Raw genomic sequence first — 23,289 nt, forward strand, 5'->3', positions numbered from 1 at the left:
GGTACAGAAGAGGGTGAGAAGCAGCATTCAAAAACAAAGGTACTAAGGAAACAAACCAGCATATATTTATACATATCCACCTTACATAATTTCCCTTAATTTTAGTCTTCTCAGTTGTAAAATGTGGATAATAACAATAATCTCACTGGTCCACGGGGAAGATTGAATGGGAGAACACATAAACTTTCTGGCACAGGGGAGGTATCCAATAAATATGAATTCCTTTCTTCCCAACTGAAATTGCAGAACATGGTGATTGGATCGAAGAATATATGACCAGTTACAGTCATCTTTGATATGTTTATAAATAGTATGCCAACAGTAGTAAAGACATGTACATAAACAAAATTCCATCTCCAAATTTTAGTTCAAGACTTAAATGAAAATTGTAAGTCACTAAATGACTAGAAATTCTAAACCTGGTGTAGCAATTTGCTTATACCTGACTAAATTATTATGCTTCAAGTTCCGTTATTGTTCCATAACAATTTCATTACTAAAAAAAATGAAATTACAATGCAACAAAGCCTCATGAAGTTACTAGATGACTCCCAATTTTTATATTCTGTACGTTAATCATGAATGTTCTCATTTCAGAAAGTCTTTAATGCCAATCTTACTATTCATGTCACAGTTAGCATTAACATGCAGAGCTTTCATTTAGAGATACAACTAATGACACTCTAATCTTGACAAAACAGCTATTTGATGTCTCAAGTAGACTTATGACTGCTAGGTCAACCATTTGAATCTTTTAGATTGAACATTCACCAAATAATTTGCAAGACAAGAATGATCAAGCAAGACAAATTCCTACACTTTCCAGTTGAAAAGCTAGTGTCTATATATTTTGTGTCATATTCTTTACATATATTCTCTTCCAATTCAGCCTGTTCACATCCTGCATATCCACAACAGCTCAAATGCAATATCTCCCCATCTATCAAGTCTTCCTAAATTATGAATTATCTACTATCATCCCCAATTGAGTCGTGAAAGTGGTCTTCTACTGCAGCCGAAATAAATGCTCTCGAGGTATATTGTTAATATTTCTCTAGAAAATAATTTAAATATTACACCTTACAATATAGACATTATAGTCTAGAACCTTCCCATTAACACCATTGAACTCCAGAGGATTTCTAGAAAAGAGGACAAAGACTACAGAGTTGGTTGTTCCATAGTAATTTGAACTATTTAATTTCCCTAATGAATACAGTCAAGAGAATTTTTTCAGAAACAATTAATTTGTATCTCAACTCAAAAGAATATATTTTGATGCAGGAATATACAGATCAAAATATATAGTAGATAGAAAAATGTGAGGTCCATCTTTAAAAAAAAAAAAGTTTTTTATGGAATTCAAGGAAAATAACCTCACTGGAAAGAAAAATTTCCAACCAACTCAGTGTCTGGAGCAGAAAATGAGACCTTGTTTTTGAAAAGGCCTAGACATTTAACTGTACAGAGAAATATATAGTTCCCTCTATGGAACATAAAGGATCTTGGCATGATATTCATGGAACACTAGCAAGAATAGTGTAGAAAAAATATCAGTCAAATAGAAAAACAAAAGAGATTACATGTGCAGAGGCTGGGTATTCAAAATATGCTTTCCTAAGGTAACTGTAAAATATCCTTGACAGGGACTAATGGATGAATAAAACTGTAATACGTATTTTGGGTTTGCTTAATGTTTTAAAATATTAAGCTTTTAAATTTTCACAGTTTAACAGTTATCTTTAAACTTCAATCTCTGGTATTATATTGGAGGATGCAAAAGAGCTTAAATTGTGTCGCATTTTTTTATACCCTATAGCAACCAACGGTGTTGTCGAGGAAAAATAATTGTTAAATAAAAGTATATACTTTACATGTCAGTTTGTAAGAACACTCCATGTTACATATTATAAAATTATGATGTAATACTTTGCAGTAAACAACATTATATATCATTCGAACATATACTATTATCTATTAAAAATATAATTTAAACTAGGATTTAGAAAAAAAGACAAAAATAACACCTTTATAAATCATAATCTTTAGGGGTGAAAGTCTGATAAATATAAGAAGTTCAGTGTTGTGCAAATTTAAAAGATCGACTGATATTTTCACTTTTATCCTGGAGGGTGTTAGTAATTGTCAGTGCCGACTTAATGACACAAGCAAGCCAAATGTGTACCTTTGGTTTCTAGATCAATGCCTTCTTCCCAAATATAAACTAGTTCAACCATTGTAAAAGAGTAAGCATATCTGATTTTGCAATGCAGTATAGTTGGCCATCATCATATGGACAAACTCATCTTCTGTGTAATGGGTGGTCTTTTCTTAGAAAAAGAAGGACTAACATGAATTACGTAGTTACCAGAATAATTAGTGTAGAGAATTTTCTATAGATGATTAAATCGCAGATTCCTAGGGAGGAACATGAAAATTAATCACATAAGGAAAATAAGTTTGAAATCAATGTGCATTCTACAAGCAGCAATTCATAGTTACTATTATATAGTCCTTTTTATATTTCATATTTCATGAGAGCTATAGATGATTTTAAAATCCGTGGTGCATCTGAAAGAGAGCTCAACCATTCTTTTGCTAAGAAATTGAAAATAGAATAGATGGCAAGAATGTCACCAAACATAAAATTGAGATAATGGCTTCCTGTGTAGACAATGCTTCAAACATAAATCATCACTGTTAGTGACATGAAAAAATTGACAAAAGTGAAATCTCTGCTTCACAAAAGTGAAATCCATAAAAATATAGGCTGCATCCATATAGAGTTACTAGGCTTACTGCTTTGACAGAAAGTTTATCCATCCAAACATTTGCTCAGGTTTAGACTATTAATTTTGCTGACTTTTCTCTAAATTGAAAAGTTGTTGACTGAAGTAATTGAACTAGCAAATTGTTTTGGTTTCCAGTTGTCACATCTATGAACATGATGGCTAAAGAAATAGAAAATGCTTTTTTTGTATAATATAGAGTACAAAGTAGAATTTTCAAAATCAAATATTTACAGAAACAAGGCAAGTAAGGTAAAAATTAGTGAATTATCTTCTTGTAACCAACTGGAGAGTTCATGAAATATCTAGAAAGAACAACTGAATAACTGTTAGAAACACATTAACCACTCAGGTCTACCTAACTGTTGCCATGCAGGGATATAGAAATGCTATAGTGTTTAAATTCAGGAACAGGATTTCCAGAGCTTCCAGTTTATCAAGAAAATAAAAAATGCAGATATTTATGTGAAATCTTGCTATCTTTAAGTGCTGGGAACCAATTCAAATACTTTAAAAAATGAAGGTCAACATTGACTCCCTCTCTCTATATATAGGTCTGTTTGTCTATGTGTGTAAATATATATACATTAAATATATATATATATTTATATTATATATTATATTATATATTTATTATATATATTACACACACACGAGGTCAGACAATTAAGTTCGTGAACTTTCCACTGTGCGCTTACATATATATATATATAGATATAGATATAGATATATCTATATCTATATCTATATATATATAGTTTACCTTTGGGCCACAACTATCCTAGACTTTGTTGCCTTGCCCTTCAGTGTAATGCAATACTATTTACTTCTCTCTCATTTTTTAAAAGGAAGATGAAAAAGGTCATTTTTATCTGTTTTTAGCAAATTTTTAGAAATGCAATATGCATTAGTTAAATGAAATAAATATACAGTAGACGTGTTGATAAATATGACCTGGTAAAGGTCCCATTACAGTCACTTAGGAGGATGATTAGACAGGTTTCTTGGACACCCAATTAAAGCTCCCAATTGCTTTTGTAATATAATACCAAAGAGTCTGCGAGAGAATTTATTGCCTAAAATAGGTTGACTTGAAAGGAAAAACTACGTGTCACATAATTTCTCCCCTCTAAGTCCAACTCTTGTCACCAAGAAGGAAGAAGCCATTTCTGTCAGCTTCAGAGGAAATGGAGCCAAGCGTCCTTACGGCTCATGAGATTAGCCTCACTTGAAGTGCTCCCGAGCAAATGATACGATGACCATACTCTTCCACAGACAGGACCATGTGAGGGACGATGCCATAAATAGACCACCGTTTACTTAGTTGGTAAAAAATTTAAGCACAAGCTTTTGAATAATAATAAACATTAGGGAAATTAGTAAATAAAGTATGAAAGCATGATTTGATAGAATGGTATATGGCCATTACAAAATGCATATTTTTGGAATATGCAGTAGTATGGGAAATGCTCTCAACATATCAAATAGGTTACAAATCTATAGCCTACAAATATTGATGAAAGTGTCTATATAATATCTATAAAAACCTACAGGTTACATATGTATTTTAGAAATGTATTGTCATTTAATCTAGATCTCTATTTCTACATATACTGATATCTGTATTTTTGCAATATTGGTATTAAAAATAATTATGCTGAAATGAGCAAACCGGTGCATAAATATTCTCTGTACTGATTTCTATGGGAAGTTCTCCTCCCCTGCCCCCTTTCTACCTTGTTTCCCCCAAAACAAGACCTACCTAGATCATCAGCTGTAATGTGTCTTTTGGACCAAAAAAAAAAATATATAAGACCCAGTATTATATTGCATTATATTATATTATATTATATTATACCCGGTCTTATATCAAAATAAGACCAAGTCTTATATTAATTTTTGCTCCAAAAGACGCATTAGAGCTGATGGTCCAGCTAGGTCTTATTTTTGGGGAAACACAGTATATAGTACACATGTATTATACACACATGGAACCTAGATATATGCCCATATATTATATATGCCCAGGGGAAATATGTGGAAGTCATCCTCAACTCCTCCTTCTGTCTTGGCCCTCACTTCTAATCCGTCATTAATTCCTGTAAGTCTATCACTTTTATACCTTTCTATTATCTCTCTTTTTCTCCATCCTTCCTGTCATTGCTCTTGCATCAGTCCCTTAATATTTCTCATTGATATAACTGAAACTACGGTAATCTATTTTAGTTGTTGTTCCTGTAATATTTCTACATTTTACCTTTCCAATCCTCAATATTTTCTGATTATTACATCTTGTCTTTTAAAGCTTCATTGCTATGAAGAATACTTCTCCAGATTCCCAACACCCCAATTCTAAGATAGGTTAACCTTCTCTCTCAAATTCATTATCTGTGCCTCTATCATAATTATATTTACATATGTATGTGTGTGTATATATATATATATATGTATGTGTGTATATATATATATTTATATATATATATATATATATATATATATATATATATATATATATATATATGTCTACATCTTGCATCAGGACAAAAGAAAATGTCTTTTTGTCTTGTATCTCAATTCTTGTAGCAAAGTGCCTGTCTTATAGAAGGAGCTCAATAAACGGTTGCTTAAAAACTATTTAATTTTAGAGAAAGATGAGACAATCTTAGATTAGAGTAACAATCACAAAGCAATCTTTCTCCGTTTGCTCTTTGATGAATAAATTTAAGAAAAGTAAGAGATAGCTCAAAGCCATTGTAGATGAATTTTCATAGTAAAGGTCTTCAAGAACATAACAGCGAGTACAAGCTTTCAAAAATGTTCAAGCTAACTTGCCAGTGTTTTGCAGCAATGCTCTCTGCACCTTAAGGCAGATACAGAATTTCAGGATAAAGAAACCTTTTGAAGGTTAATACTAATATTTGTTTCACTATAACTTTGAGAGAATATCATGGGTAGCCATTCAAATAATTGGGTTTGATAAATTAAAGAACTCCCAATAAACTTAGATATTCTCTTCTCCACACATCTCACGCTGAATATTACACGGCAAATGGCCATGATACTCCTGCCAGTATCCAGTATCCAGTGTCACTTTGTATCTCCTCCCATTGAGTGTGGCATATACTGCCCCATCCCTTGAATGTTGGCTGGCACTATGACTCGTTTTAACCAATAGAATGTGGTAGAATTGGAGTTGTGCCACTTCCAAATTTAGGCCTTGCTCTCTTTCACTCTTTCTCTCTCTATCAAATCAGAATTTGAACAGCCTAGAATGGTCTGCTGGATGATGTGTGACACATGACCCAGTCACCAGTGTCACGCCAGCCGACATCTATTCAACCCCGAGAAGCAGAGCCCCCTAAAATATCTATATTTCTCCTGATGTGTAACGAACCATGGAAGCATAAGTGTGCACAGCCATAACAAATGAACTTCCCAAATGAGCCCAGATCAATTTGCTGACTCACAGAATTGTGAACTAAATAAATGGCTGTTGTAATAAAGTACTAAATCTTGAGGTCATCGGTTATATAAAAATAAAAAAAAAAACAACAAACTAATTGATGTAATATTTTTGTGCAATAGTTTCCTAATTTGTAAAATGGGAATAACAATATTACCTATTACATATGGATAATATGAGCATGAAATGAGCAAACATATCAAAAGAATTTGAACAGTGCCTGACACACAGTGAGTACTAATCATGTAACTATTGTTATTTCAATTTAACACACCTCTGCTTACAGTGTCATTCAAAGACTCTCAGTTCAGATCTTTCTGACATCCCATATTTCAAATCTGATTTGCGAATATACTACCCAGAAAAGAAAGAGAGAAAACATGATTACGTGGGACGTGTAATCCCATCATCGTTAGAGGCAGCATGACCCAAACATTAGTGTTACCCAAGAATTGCTAACTTTAACTTAACTTACATCCTTGAAAACACCACATAGGTGGGTAAATGGCCCCTGTCTCAAAGAATAGAATTACAAACTTTGTATGTGCATTAAATAAGTGTTTGTAGAATGTCCAGATGTTTTTATAATAGTCTATGAAGGCACTGCCTATACTATTAGCAGTATTTTAACCAGCACTTACTGACTACTTTCTGTACTTATTAAATCATACTAGGGTATTAAGTCATAAGATCTTTACAATAACCTGTGAAATAGGTTACAAATGATAATCAATGGCTATATATGTCTAGCTAGTAGATGAAAAGGCTGGATCTCAAAGAATAAGTCAGGATTATAGATTTGGACACGATCGTGGTTTTGAAATCATGAGTGTATAGGTATGGATAGCAACACTGGGTGAAAGAGCAATAAATGCTTATATCTATGACTTTTAAACAAGGCTCACGAATGATATCTAAATGAACATCAGAGAATTTTCATATTATGCCCATCTACTTTTACTCCAGTCCTTTTCTGTTATCCCTCTCTTAATGGGGTTCTACTCTATGCCTTTCTCCAAAACTTGTCAGGATGGAGAGGGAAATATACTATTCAGCAAGGTATAATTTGAAAAAAATTCTAAATGATCATAATAATGCCCTTCTCTTACCCTTCACCACACTGACGACACAGGCCTATATAAAACTGATATAAAGTTTTAATCTAAAAATTAAAAATGGATTTCCTATGAGTTTTTTTGACAACACGGAGGAGCACTGAAATATATCAACAAATTAGGATTGACATGTAAATTAGCATTCAAATTGGAATGAAAGTGCCAAAAGAAGATAAAGTAATAATATGTTAGACAACTCTGGAATTGCCTCAAGTAAACTGAGGACTCAATGGCAGTGGCAACTAATAACACCTATGCTCTGAAACTAAAAATCAATATATGGTGCTCTTTCTCCCTTAGTAAGGTAACTTGAATCTGGGAATCAAAAGGCAGAAGTGGGATTAGCTCCTCTGCTAATATCCTTAATGACCAATTAGGAAAATCGTTATTCTAGCTCCCTACAAATATATTGGGACTAGTGATTCAAGTTCTCCAAAGAGGATTTTGACCCGGGATTAAATAAGAGTTCCTTTGATCTGGAAGCTAGAATTTCCACCAGGCCATTTTTGACTCCTCATGCCACCAAATCTACAGACAAATAAAGATGTTACCCTTCTGGCTGGTGTGATTGTTCCTGACTATCAAAAGGAAATGGAGTTGCTACCACATAGAGGATAATGGAAGGGTATATCTGGAGTCTAAGATATTGTTACTGAGAGCACTGCTTAGCTCTACTATGTTCACTAGTTTAAAAGTAACAAAAAGCTGTGACAATGTGATATATACAGGGTAATGAATGCTAGAAACCTTTAATAAATAAGGTTTACATCCCGCCCAGTAAAACACCATGACCCACTTAGGTAACACCTGATGGCAAAGGAAACAACAGTCAAAGAAAGAAGTTCTAAATGTAAATTATAGCTGTGTAACTGGAGGACAATGGTAGCTATGCATATTTTACTTTTGGCCATGACATGTGCATATTTTTATATATTAACTGATTTTTGTCTCTTCACATTTCCTTTCTAATGACTATCAGGTATATTAGTAATAGTTCACATCAATACTTAAGTTATGGCATCATTCGAAGGGAAAATGAGTGAGCTAAAAAAGCAATGAACATAATCTTGAGGTAGATAAATGCCATACGAGACTTTGCACCGGCCCGTTTATGTAAGAGGAGTTGCATTGTGGTAGGCACAGTGTGGCGCTGTTCTGGTCTTTATTTGGAAGTTAAATATAAGTTAAATGCCATTTATGGATGCTGAGTTGAACACAGAGGTGGGCTGTATTGGACTGTCTGTTGATAAATCAATAGCACAACCTCATGGTAGGATTTCTCTGCCAGACAAAACAGAAGTCAGGAATTGCGTTTCTCCAAATCCTTTCCCCACAGTTCCAGGTGAATGGTTTCTAATGTGAGCCATGCCCCTGCAATTTGGAGGCTGAAGAAAGGAAAGACTGTAATCTCTGGCAGCACTTGTAGTTAGATATGTTCTCAGGGGTGTGAGTCATAACCTTTCCCAGGGAGCTCTGTGAACAACTCACGTGGCGACTTTTGACAGAGATAATTGGCGAGAGCTTTCCAGAGAAACTTCATAATTTCAGCGTATCTCCAGAAAACGCTTAAGAACCACCCAATCTGGCACTTCAAGCTGTAAAAAAAAACACTAGTAGTTTCTGTGACTTTTGCTTCCCCTGCTCTTCCAATTATTGGGTAAGCTCCTAATTCTCTATATTAATGAATTCAACACCTGGAAGAAATAGAATGGCTGATGTTAACTAATATATTTCCATTAAGGACAATTTCGAGAATCTGCTCACATCACTTTTGTCAGAAAACATCGTGCAATGAAAGATGAGAAATACTATTCTTTTTAGGATGGCCACATGTCAGGTTTACATCAAGGATTCTATTACTATGAAACAAGAAGAGAGTAAATGGCAAACTTGTCTCAAATAATATGGTACGCTTTTTTGGTAGGGGTTCTCTCTTCCTCATGCTAGAGATCCTTTTTAAAGCTATTTTTCATAGTACCATATTAAGAGAGCCGAAGCCTCAAGCTAAAGAAAATAAACACTAGACAACTATATGAGAGAAATTTCTCATAGCCTATACTCTTAACCCAAATGGATTATTTTTAGCTTGATTTCCCCTATTATTTTATTCAAGTTGTCATTTTGAACCTCATCAAGTTACACATGCCCAAAACTTATACCTCCATGAGCCTCAGTTTCTTTAATTATTAAACAGAAATAATAACATCTGTCCTGCTTATTTCTCATGATATTTTATTAACAAAATGAGATGATGGATGTAAAAATATTTTGTGACCGACAAAGCCCTAAGCAAATATAAAGGATTAAAATAAGCATTGCTTTAGTAACTGTACCAAAGTTTTCTATTGATTCATTTCACAAAAGTTCTTCTCTCAGAAGGAGAGAAGCTCTATACGTTGCTCTGGTAGTATCATGAAATGCATCAAGTAGACTTCGTTTTTGCAATCTCTTCTGGCATCTTTAAGTAACACAGAGGCAAAAAGGTCAGCTGAGTCATATTTCCCACAACAGGATGACCCCAATAAGTGTGTTCTTGCCACTGGCAATACTGCTTGTGAATCTTAACATTTACGGTCAGTGCTTATAGGATGACAGCTGGGATTTAAACTACTTGTAGCTAAATCATAAGAGCAGCTGAATAGCACAGGCCATCTGCTGCAGGTGTGCACTAAAATACCCTCAAATTCATCAAATCCACATTGACATCCATTAACAAAACATTTAGCAGTGCAAGTTCTCTTCAGTAGTTTAAATTTGGGGTTATCTCCAGAATGTATCTCTAAGCTTTATGTCTTAGTCAGAGAAAATAGCCACTGTCCTCAGCCAAGTGTATTCTGACAGAATGCTATTCACATGGCAACATCCATTACCCCATGGAAGCTGGTGACCGGGCACATTTTGGCTTTGCACCTCGTCTGTCTGGACTAGATATTTATTGAATAGGTGATTGAGCTGCAGATGGAAATTTACCTATCTCATCACAATCTATGGCATTGACTTTATCAACAATAAAAGAGCCAGAATGTACAATAAGCCCTAGGCTTAAATTTCCAGAAAGCTAAAGTTCACATTAGCAGGTTTTCAATCTACTTAGGTGTCTATATCTGCTTTGTGTATCATAGTATTCTAACTCCTATGTCTCGTGTACTCATGATGCTCATGGACCATTCAAATCCCCCCTGTGTTCTATGTTGGCCTAACCTTTGCATGCTCCAGGTATACCGTAAAAACTCCCACTTAGAAATTCCAATTACTTTTAATTGGGAAATAGTTGAAATCATCTATTTTGTAATAAGTCCTAAATGATCTTTCAAAAAATCTTACGTCTTCATAGTATGAAGTGCTTTATAATTAAGGAGTGGACTCCCGAGGCAGCCATGTCCTATAATGCATCATTCTCCAATGGATTATGTTCAAATGTAGATTTATCAGTTCCTACCACTCCCTCTTCCTCCATTTTGACAAAATATAAACAACAATGAAGTACAAATGTATACACTTATGACTTTGAAAGCCCTGAACAATCCTCCCAAAACAGAGATTCCTTAGTAAAAGCTTTGTGGAAAATGTAGGTGGACAGTCTATAACCCTTGCCACGTGTGGTTATTTAGCACTCCCAATGTGGCTACTGAAACTCAGGAGCTAAATGTTTAATTTAATTTGTCTGAATTTAAATTTAGAAACAAATGGTGTACATTTTTTTCCATTGAACATACTTCTAAACTCACTGTAACCATTGAAAATTTAGTGCCCAAATTGAGATGTGCTGTTAGGGTAAAATACACAACAGATTATAGACTTATTATGAAAAAATAATAAAATAATGTTAAAAAAGAATATAAATAATATCTCATTCATAATTTCAATATTGATTACATGTTGAAAGAATGTTTTAGATATATTGGGTTAACTAAAGTGAATTATTAAAAGTAATATCCTTTTTTTACTTTTCTTTAATATGGCTACTATTAAATTTAAATGTACATATGTTACTTGCATTGTATTTTTATTGGACAGCATTGCCAAAGGGACAAAGTTCCCTCTCTCTTGATGTCTGTCTTTACTCTCAGTAAAGTTTACTTTAAATTCCTATTTCTTTCCCCATTCAAGAGTCCTGAACCTTATAGCTCTACATTTTCCTGCCTTTGTTCAGACACCAGCTTTAGCTAGTAGTAATAATAAAAAATGTGTTATAATAGAAAGAGATCTTCATCCCAATGCCAATGAAAAAGGAAAGCGGATACAGGGAAATGTAGACCCAGCCCGCCCCACCGTAGCAATGCATTTGTATGTGGAGAGAGTGAGGGGTTAGGCAGAAAGATGGTTTCTGGATGACCCAAATTTTACTTGAAGCCATTTGCCAGAAAAATATCTTTACAGATAACGTTATGATGTGAGTAATTTTAGTACTAAGTCACATGTTTCACATACAACACAGCCTTTTTATCAATTGTTTATGGAACCTAGCTAACGTTTAATATTATTTATATGGGGCCATACAGTTTGAGTTCTAACCAACCAATTATAATATTCTAGCATGATTAACTGAAATGATCTGCATTTCAATAAGTGATAAATAATCCTTAGAATACCCTTGAAAAACTTTTATTTCTGAATTACGGTTAGATTTGCATTTTCTTGCTAATATCAAAATTACATTTAAAGAAAGAGCATAAACATTTGGAATTAAATAGCAGTTCTTTGGGACAATGTTTTATCATTGCATAACTCAAAATAAACAAACTCATGATTTTCACATTGTTCTCTATATAATTCTTTGGGTTCTCCCAAGGATGGCAGCATGCCTCTTTTGAGAAAAGATCACAGCAGGCATGCCTCTCCTGACTCAGTTACAGCTTAATCCAGAGGCGCTCCTCTGTTATTGGAGAGGAATTCAGACAGTGGTTGAATGCGCAGGCTTTTACATCAAATGAATTTGAATCTATCCCTGGGCTTTGCTACTTAGTGTATGTGGGATCTAAGGCAAGTTCCTCTCACACACACACAAAAAAAAAAACACAAAAAAACCCACAGATGATGACACTGACCTCACAGTGGTTTCTGATAGTTATTTTAGACAACAAATGTAAACGTGTATAAAGCACTTAGTTCACCCAACACCAGGCAAAAATTATCCACTTGGTCTAAAATCACTATTACAGTTTATCTGTTTTATCGATTTGGGTCTTTGATAAGACTTTGTTTGATTTTAAGAATAATAATAAGGTAATAATAATAATAATAATAATAATAATAATAATAATAATATAACCTCCAATTTGGACCTTCTTTATCTTTTAGATACTATGCTTAAGAAAAACGGCATACTTAGTAGAAAGCCTGAATAAGGCAGAATTTCAACGGTGTGGATGAGTGTGATAAGAACTGATCAGTCTACAGGCCAAGCAGTAGCAGTGTCTGCTCACATTTGTTGTGAGACTGCAGCCTGTCCCAACACCCCTAACCAGTACTATACTAGCCAAACTATGAGGGGAACATCGAGAGCATAGTTGCCTCTGAGACTGCTCTTGTTCCTTTCTTTCTCTATTTCATCTGTGGTTTGGGTCTCAAACTAGACAACAGAAAAAATATATATATAAATACTATCACAAATTTTAATTCAAGTATTTACCATGTTTTCTTCCTGTAAATTTCGGTTGAAATTCATCTGAGATTTCTATAGGCAACTTGAGGAACCAGAAATAACCTTCATTTATCCTCTTCTTGCAAAAATCAGTTTCCTTTTGCTCCCAGACCATAATCATTACTCCTACCCCAATCTTTGAAAATACTGTGATTTTTCACCTGAATACCCTTTTTAATTATCTTCCGTTTATTAAAACCTCCTCATTCTTCAAGACCTCTTCAACTTGTTCAAGACAACTAACATCTTCCATATAAAGTCTTTGGTGGCTATAGATAATCGGCTCTCTTCTATGAACTGTTCTCACAATTTGAGTCAGTGCTACAAATTTAGCTCCGTTTTTGTTTTGTGCATATTTATTTTGCTTCCCAATTGGGTTGCAGATTCCTTAAGGGCAACATTATAAACATACCCTAAATATAGGATACGCTTGTCAATTGATTTCTCAGCAAATGCTTCAAGCCAACTATTAATTTAAGGAGCAGATTTGTCACCAGTGAAAGGTATTAATAGGCTGTAGATGTTAAACCAGTGCGGTGTGCTGGAAAGCCTATTTCAAAATTTTAGCATACTCAAGACATAAACACAAGAAGCTTCCATTTGCTATTGTAATCTCCTAGTATGATATAGGCATCTTAAATGTTACCCTAGTTAGTTGGACTCAACGCAATATACGTATATTGGGAAAGTATCTTCTCCTAAAATATAAAACATGAAGGTGGCAAAGCCAGGTACGTTTTCCCAAAAACCTTTCTGTTAATCAGATTATATTGTAATCAATATCTTTGCCAGTTCATGATGCCAATCACTGTGACAATAGAAACAGTGCTAGCTGGCTTTGCCACCTTCACTCTCACTTCCTGGCAATTGGAGAAATAATTGTATCACCTTCTTGGATAAACTCATTGGCATCTTTTAGAATTCTAGCTTGCCATATTTAAAGGAAAAATAAGAATAAAAACTTCTTTCTAACTACCCCCCAAAATTTTTGAGAGCTAGGGAGTAAAGTTTCACTTGTCACCTAGCCATCAGGGCACAACTCTTCTCTTCTGCTTTTGTCTGTACCCCAGGGTGCCATGCTGGACCTGTTGTGTTGCAATAGCCAAGGAGTGCAGGACTCCATAAATCCCTGACTGTCTGCTGAGGTCACAAGTTGAGACCTTTTCTTTTGGAGGGGAGGGAGGGAGGAATGTGATATTCCTGTTGAAATAACTGGGTTTGTAGTAAAATTAAGCGAATCCCTTCATGTTTAAGTTATACTCATTAAAGATGGTTTATTTGGTTTTGAATAAATCCATAAGGTGGAAAAGTTATTTTACAGGGTTAGAGAGGAACGGATAAGGGAAATAATACTTGTGATGCAGGTGATGCAGGGAGGTTGGGAAACTCTGAGCCTTGGGAGGCCCAAAGGGGTCTCCAACCAGTGGGCTTTTGCAGTGTGCATGAAATAATTCAAGCACCAACTGAAAGGAAAGCAAGAAGTTTCTTTAAGCAGAGGAGAGACAAGTGGCGGGCTACTCCATAGACAGAGCGGCAGCACTCCTCCCAGGGTTTAAGTCTATTATCAGTGTCCCTTGAATTAGGGGCTGTTCATTCAAATTTATAGGAGGAATATTCAAGGGTTTTCTGGGAATGGGCAGAGATTTCTTGGACTGGCTCCCTTAGCCATTTTGTATCCTTTTATGGTCTTTCTGTGTCCAACATGGCTGGCCTAGGGTGTGACTTTTAGCATGTTAAGCATTATAATGAATGTATAATGAGTCTTAGGGACGCTGCTATGTGAACTCCGTTGCTGTGTTGGCTCTAGCTGGTCGCAGCCAGTCTTTGTGGCTCCTATATTATTAACCATCTATCCTGTCTTGGTGTCTGGTGATAAGTTTCAACAACGAGTTTCAAAAAGGGGCTGAGACTTCTTGCTCTGCAGCCAGCCCTACCTTTCATTTTCTGCTGTCATCCCAACCTGGGCAGCCAGTCATGCCTTTTATCTACCTCACTTGGACCTAAGTTGAGTAGAAAAAAAGAAAGGAAATCCTTGTTATTTATCAAAGTCTCAACTAGGGACTACCAACACACACAAGGAAATTGGACTTGTAATCACATTTGGTGAAATCTATAAATGGGGCTGGGGTGAAGAAGAGTGGTATTTTTCTATCCTGGACTTACTCTGTTTTATATACAGTGTATTGTGTATTCTCCCAAGTCCTTTTAATAAATTACACATTTCTTAAACAAAGGACTCTATTTTTCATTACATCGTGGAGTTTCTACTATGTGCCAGGAACTATCCCAATTAAATCATATCTCGTTTATTAACTTACACATTCTGGGTTCTTGGTAATATTTTTAACTTAAAATTCAGTGTTATAAGATTATCCACTTGAATATCACTTCTTATTTTACAGTATAAGTGTAGAAGTGATAAGAAATCAGACGATCTCTGCCAAGATAATGAAATAGACCCTATGAATTATTTGATATCAACTTTTTAAGGTCCTCTATCCTGTTCTTATAAAAATAGAGGACTAACATTGCTTGTGTGTTTGCCATTTCACATTATTTGGATTCTGGATGAGAAAATAAACATTTCTTGAATATAATTCGACATCCTTTCCTTTATCTGTAGAAAACATTTCCACTTTTAGTGTCACGTATGCCTTTGTCACTATCGTACTACTTATGAAACAGCTATTCACCTACATATAATGTTATTCTTTGATATCCATAGAGCTTCTGCTTTTATATTCAGAACCGATCCTTGTCTAAAAAGAGAGAATGAGTAATGCCTTGTTTAAATTGAAGATGAATAACAAGCAACTTGTCTAAAGCAGTAGGTGTTTAGAGATACTGCTTAAGGAACGTGTTGGAGTAAAATGTAAATAATTGTGAAGGATTTTCCAGGAATCACTTTGCAAGTCTTGCTGGTGAGCATGACATATTTTCTGTGTTTTTGGACATTGCAGGTAGAGGTAAGAAAGTGTCAAACATCATAAGTGGCAATTTCAAGAAAGAAAGACCCCACATAAGATGTGTTTCTGATTAACTAGAGTACTAACAACATTTTTATGGGCAAGGAACATATTTAGGATTGATTATATATCCACCTTCCTATCTCTAAACATCAACCATAACATAAAATGTCTTCCCCTATGCTTTATTTTACTACTCAATTTCCACCAAAAACTCTGTTTAATGTTTAATTGATGTCTTAGATATAATCCTTTTTGTCTTCCTATTAGGATAGTTTCCAGAGAGTTCTTTGTGTGAAGAATTATAACACTTCTAATCACTCATAAGACAATATGAATTAGGTTAGTCATCTTCATTTTTTCTTACAGCTAGGAGACAATATAATTTTTCACACAGACTAGGAAAAAATTGAGAGTGAAAAAAGAAGTTATTAATAATTATTCAAGAAAAACAGGTATAATTGGGACTGTTCAAGAAAAACTAGGATGTATAATTGCTTTACCCCATAGTTCTGGCTAAGCAAAATTGAAATAAGAAAAGTTTTTTATTGGTAAAAGGATAACCAAGTAACATTGGAAACTGAAGTATTTGAGAGATCCACAAGCCCCTTCATAAAATAAGAAGTATAAACCTGAGACTTATGACAGTAGCAGCTCTGGGAGCAAAGGGTATTAAAAAACAAGGTGTGGGGAAAAGAAAAAGAAAGTGAAAAATAAAAAGATAGGAACCATGGTGAGGTTATGATATTATGATAGCAGTAAGGTCAAAGAAAAAAAAAAGTGATTATGGGATCTTCATCAAACCACAGCAACCCTAAACCATGAAGTTCACAAAGGATATTTTGCCAAGGAAATTTTAAAGCATTTTATAATTATCTGAATGGGTCTTTGAAAACTAAATATAGACCTTCCAGGTAATCTGGACTGAATCGTATGGCAGAATTCTTTTCCAAATTTCCCTCCAAACAGGTTCATGCAAAAGATAACTATAATCCTCTTCCCAGAACACACATTAGCAGAGAGAGTGATACAGACAGCAAAGGAGATGTGCCCCCACCCCCAACCATACCTGTGGTGTGTAGGAGAGCAGAAGCATCTCTAGCATACAGCCAGAGAAGTGGCTGCAGTTCTAGCTCCACTATGAGAAGAAGAAGCAGAGAGATGATGACCAAGTCTGTCTTTGTTCACTTATGGTTAAATAGCATAAAATAAAAAAGATACAGGAGCAAGCTCTGAAGAGTGAGCCCCGTGTTCATGATATTTTAACATGCAGTGTCTTCACTGTGTAATACAAATGGACTTATTTCATTTATTTAAGTCAAGCATCATTTGGCAATTCCTATTTCACTCTCTTTGTTCAGATAGTCAATAATATAATCATTCACAATGAAAGCAGCAGCAAAATAAGGTATATAAATTATGATTTCTCCATGATTCAAGATTTCTGTCTTCTGTAACTAATGAGCTAGTAGTGTATGTACATTATAAATACATACACATTTAAAAGAACCTGTAAATATACTCTCCTCACATCATATATATCAGCATTTAACTAGGTAGTTTTAAACTTGCCCTGCTCTACTAGAATTAGTTTGAGCTTGTCAATACCAAAGGAATTGCTTTGCTTAGAGAAGCAACAATCAGTGTTCCATTTTATAAACCAGAAAACAGAGGTTTAAAATTATAAGGTTTTCCAAGGTCAAGCAGGCAATAAATGGTGACATTGGAACTCAAGATGCATCATTAATTATAATAGCATATCCTTCCCGCGATTCCAAAATGCCTTTCCAGATATAACTTATTACTGGAATAGACAGAGCTCAAAATATTTTAAGTGAAGAATAAAATTATTCTGAAACCAGAAGTAGGACATTCTATTTTGGAATTAGGGGATAGCTAATTTAAGCACTTTAAACTTGTACTCTCTGATTTATCTCTCCGTGTCTGTGTTTCTCTTCATGTCTGCCTAAGTCTGTGGGGGGGGGGGGGGCAAAGCGGTGCATGTAAGGTTAAGGGTAAGGAACTCCTGTAGTCATTGCCAAGTAGGTAATTGATCCCTTTTATTAAAAACAATATGTTTCCATTTTTCTAAATCCTTTCTCTTTAAAAAAAATCAATGCAGTCTTCCTTTAATTTGCTGATTATATTTTAATTTTTCCTAAATAAGATGCCGTTATGATATAGTCAAGTGTTTTGTAATTTACTTCCTTGAAACTTCACTAATTCTTTCTACTATTCATAAAAGATTTTTTAAGTCAGAATCATTTGAAAATCTAATCTCTATCACTGGATTTTGCATTGTAAACACAACAAGGGAAATGCTATAATATTAAGAAGTAGTCTTGTAGGAAGAGATGTTTACTTAGAAGTCTAGTTAAAGGCCTTCATTTTTACAGTAAAGTAACTGAGAGATATGATTTTCCCAAGTAAAAGTGTTTCATCCATAAAAAAAATTTACTATGAAATAATTAAGGTTACTGTTACCACAAGAACATTTCATGACAATATGAAACCATGAGATTTATTTGGTCTAGATAAAATCACAAACAGCTACCTTTCTTAGAAAAGAAAAAAAAGATAGGTCAAGAGATTCATAGATAGATAGATATTATAGATGATAGATAGATAGATAGATGTAGATAATAGAGATTTAGAAATATATCATGACCATGCTTTTATATTATTTATGATTCCTATGTTCTTCATTCTCTTTATGTTAATCTAAATTTGACCAATTTAGATAAGTCTGAGTCTTTAATAAATTTTTAAAATGAAAGTCACTATAACTTCAACTTATAGATATATAAAAAATGATGTGTATTCCTTTTAAAAGAGAAATAAAAAGGCTTTTATTAGGTTGGTCAGGTTTCAAAGTTATTGTTCTTCCCCATTGTCTCTAAAGCTGACCTGTCAGAAAGGATTATCAAGTTAGAATTCTACAGAAGTTTATTGTTGCCTCATGCCAGGTAAGTCTTTGAGCTCTAATGTTCATATGCCACAGCCACTGTTGCATTGCCCATAGCTCTCATTTTCTATTACATTACTATTTTAACTACAGAGTGAAATAATAATGTCAGAGCAAGTTTAGAGAATAGAGAGGGAAAACATTCATTTTCCACCTAAACACTTTTCTTCCATTTTCTCATCTAATTTTGTTCACCAGTCTATTTTGCTTATTTGTAATAAGAAAGCACATATTAGTTATGGCCAATATTCTGGCATCTGAAAATTGCAAGGAAAAACTGATATGGGATGTGCCAGCAGTTATTTTTGAACACCTAAATTTCCCCTAATAATGGTCTGACCTTTAGTAAACATATAATCTATTTGTATGTCCAAGAGACATAACAATCTATCCTCATTCTATAAGAGATAGACCAGTTATTATTCTTTCTTTCCCTCTCTGCCTCATCACCACCGTGCAAACTTTAATTTCCTTTGCAAGCTTTTAAAAGAACCTTGTCTAATCTTTAGGACTGAGACCCAGAATCTAGGACATGAATGTGATAATATTGTACTGGGTGAAAATATAGTTGAACACAAACAAAGTGGGCTTTCTGAAAGCTGTAACATTTAGTACAGATTGTTCTGCCATGCTTACCCAGAAAAATAATGTTGACCCTTCTAAATAGGAGATTACAGTGAAAATGTCAAACAAGTCCATTGTTCTCTTTTCTTCATTTGAACATTTTTGTTATTTTACTGACATCAATAAAGTCATACAGAAACACTCCAATCCTTAAAAGCCAACAGAAAATAACACGTAACAAAAGAATGATGCACTTAGGCAATAGCAATATCCAGACATTTAATGGAAAAAAAATGTGGTCTGTATTTATCTTACATAAATGTATCTTCTTCTCACAAATAAGTCTATAAATAGGCTATAAACAGAATACAATGTTTTAGCCTTTATTTCAATCCGTAATTACCTACATTTTATCCATCTCCCTATTGCATGGAAGATTGTTATTCAATTTTTCGATTCACATCTTCTGCATCTCTATATTTTATCAGTAATTCATTCAGCAAATATTAATTGAATGCCTTCTATGTGCCAGGCACCTTTCTAGGTGGTTGGAGTGTAATGCTGAACATAAATTCCTGCATTTGTAAAGCTCTCTTTCGAGTGAAGAAAGGCAGATAATACACAATAAACCCAATAAATATACATGCAAGAGGGAGATGAGTGCTATGGAAAAACAAGCGGAATTGAGTTACAAGATCAGAAATGCTGTGGGGAAGATGGTTTGCAGTAATAAACAGGTGATTCGGGTAGCTGATAGGCAGAAAGAGCAGTCAGAACAAAGGCTCTGAAGTAAAAGTGTCTGACCTGTTAGGAAACAATCAGAGTGAAGGAGAGAGTAATAAGAGACAAAGTCAGAGAGGTCAGGGAGGCTTCCCACACAGGAGCTTAGAGACCATAGGAAGGAGTTTGCTTTTATTATGGCAACCCGTGTAGAATTGCTAGATTCAGCAAATAAAAAAGACAGACACTCATTTAAATATCAATTTCAGATAAACAACGAATACATTTTTAGCATATGAACACTACATACAATATTTGGGACGTGCTTATTTATAAAATATCATGTGTTTTTCTGATATTTAAATTATCTGGATGTTCTGTATTTTTTCTGACAATTCTAAACCATGGTGCAGTTGTAAGCAGAGGAATTACATGACCTGATTTATTTAAAATAATCAATCTGCCTAGATAATTATTTTAAATGATTTATTTTAATTATTGGTAGTTACAAAACAGTCACATGGGGTATAAAGTACAGATTAGGGAACATAGTCAATAATACTGTAGTAACTGTATATAGTGCCAGGTGGTTACTAGACTAACCGGGGAGATCACTTTGTAAGTTATATAAATGTCTAACCAGTATGCTGTACACCTGCAGCTAATATACAATAATATTGAATGTCAAAAAGAAAAAAGAAAAAGAAAATGATCATTGTTGCCTAGAGAATGGACTTAATGGGTCAAAGGCAGAAACAGGGAGACGTTTGTGGCGGCTTCTGCAGTGATCCATGTGAGAGATCATGGTGCCTGGAAACAGGATAATAGATGGTGGTAGACAGACAGTTATAAGAAAAAGTAGGAAGAAAAGAAACAAGCAAGACATTTTACTTATTTATTGCCATATGTATAAACAGATATAGTTGATATGCATAAGTTCGATTAATTTAGAGTAACTGGTTATATGATCATTTCTTTTTTGGGGGAGAGGGAAGAAGAAAACTATGGCTTCGTTGCAGACCTGAATAAGAAAGTAGAAATGCAAAGGAGAACTCTGGACTAGAAATCAAAACTTGAGTCCTTTCCTTTGTCACTTATATATACGTGATTTAAGAAAAATTACCGTGTTTCCCAAAAATGAAGACCGGGTATTATATTAATTTTTGCTCCAAAAGACGCATTAGGGCTTATGTTCAGGGGATGTCATCCTGAAAAATCATTCTAGGGCTTATTTTCCAGTTAGGTCTTATTTTCGGGGAAACACGATACAAACTCTGAGAACTCTAGTTTTCTCTTTTGTGTGTGTGGGAATAAATTTCCACCTTGTTTACATTATCAGATTACTGTGAAGACCTGAAGAGTCTGGGTACTTTTGATTGTCTGTAACGTGTCATCTAAGTACTAGTTGCGATAAAGATTGAAGTTACAGGAAAACCGTATGGATAAAACTATGCAAGTGGGAAAACAAAGGATTCAGTAGGCTGAAGAAATGTCCTAATCTTATTTCAAGGAAAGACAACTTAAAAAAACAAACAAACAAACAAACAAACAAACAAAAAACACTTTTTCTTCTAGGTAACAGATCAAAGATACCAAGAATACATAATATTCTTTGGAAAATCATGTGCATATCTCAGTTTCACTTTTCTTCTGTCCACCTTTCTTCTTTCAACAGAAGCAAGCAGACAGCAAATATTAGCACATATTCTTTTCAGTGTAATGGGGTTTTCCACAGAGAGAAAAAAAGTAAACTTCATGAACACTCAATTACTCTTTATCTCAGAAAATTATTTAGGAATCACAGTGGAATATAGTCAAGGTGATTAATCAGAAAATAATCAAAGATTCTACTGTAGTCCCAAGAAGAATAGATTTGCCAGTGTTGGAATCAGAGTGTGAAATGATGTAAGGAACTGAAAAAGAAACATGGCCAGCATCTAGTCATCCATCCATCCATTTATTTAATAATTACTTCTTGAGTTTTCATTATGTATAAAAACCTACATGGTATTCAAACTAAATAAAATAGAATCACTACTCTCAAAAGAAATTTACATCAATAATCAAAATATTAGGTAGAATATGATACTACAAGAGAAAAACAGACAACATGTTATAGTATATTAGTACATAGTAGTACAGAAAGAAGAATGGGCACAGCAAGGGTTGATCAAAAAAGGCTACAGATATGGCAGCTATTGTCAGGTGGTGGCCTACCAGGTAGAATAGTTCACTGTGGTGAAAATGCAGGACAAATGGAAGGAATGAAGAAAGCTAAAGTGGTAAAATAGGTTAACGCAACATTATGGAAAATATTAACTGTCAGATGAAGGTATATAGTTTTATTATGTTGACCAACGTGAGCTATCAAAGCCTTTTGAGTTGAAAGACTAACAGAGCCAAGATTAAGAAAAATCAATCTGGCAGTATATACAGGAAGAACAGCATACAAGTAGACAAACTAGAAAACAATTATGATTATCAGTGGAAAGGTGGCAATAGAATAAAGAGGATTTATTTGTGGGGTGTGTATCAGTTAGGACTGGAATTAAATTAGTGTAATGGGCAATTTAATATAAGGATAGCTTATACATGATAGAAGTTCAACTGTCTCTTGTTTAAATGAAGACAATTCACAACATATAATAACTAATATAGTGAATTCATGGAGTCTTCAGAGGAGCCAAACTTTCTATCCTTGTGAGCCTCAAGACAGTGACTGGATCTCCATCATCACATCCTCATTGCAGGCCTGGATCAGAAAGCAGAAGCACAAAAAAGCACCTCCTCCCCTCTGAGTCATATATGATATGATGTCCAATTTAATAGGAAAGGGGGTATAAGCAAAAGCATGAGAATTACACGTGTCATAAAACGTGTAAGACTGGGGCCGGCCCGGTGGCTCAGGCGGTTGGAGCTCCGTGCTCCTAACTCCGAAGGCTGCTGGTTCGATTCCCACATGGGTCAATGGGCTCTCAACCACAAGGCTGCCGGTTCAACTTCTCGAGTCCCACAAGGGATGGTGGGCTTCACCCCCTGCAACTAAGATTGAACACGGCACCT

Source organism: Rhinolophus ferrumequinum, chromosome 5 (genome assembly GCF_004115265.2).
Source record: "Rhinolophus ferrumequinum isolate MPI-CBG mRhiFer1 chromosome 5, mRhiFer1_v1.p, whole genome shotgun sequence".
Classification (NCBI taxonomy): domain Eukaryota; kingdom Metazoa; phylum Chordata; class Mammalia; order Chiroptera; family Rhinolophidae; genus Rhinolophus; species Rhinolophus ferrumequinum.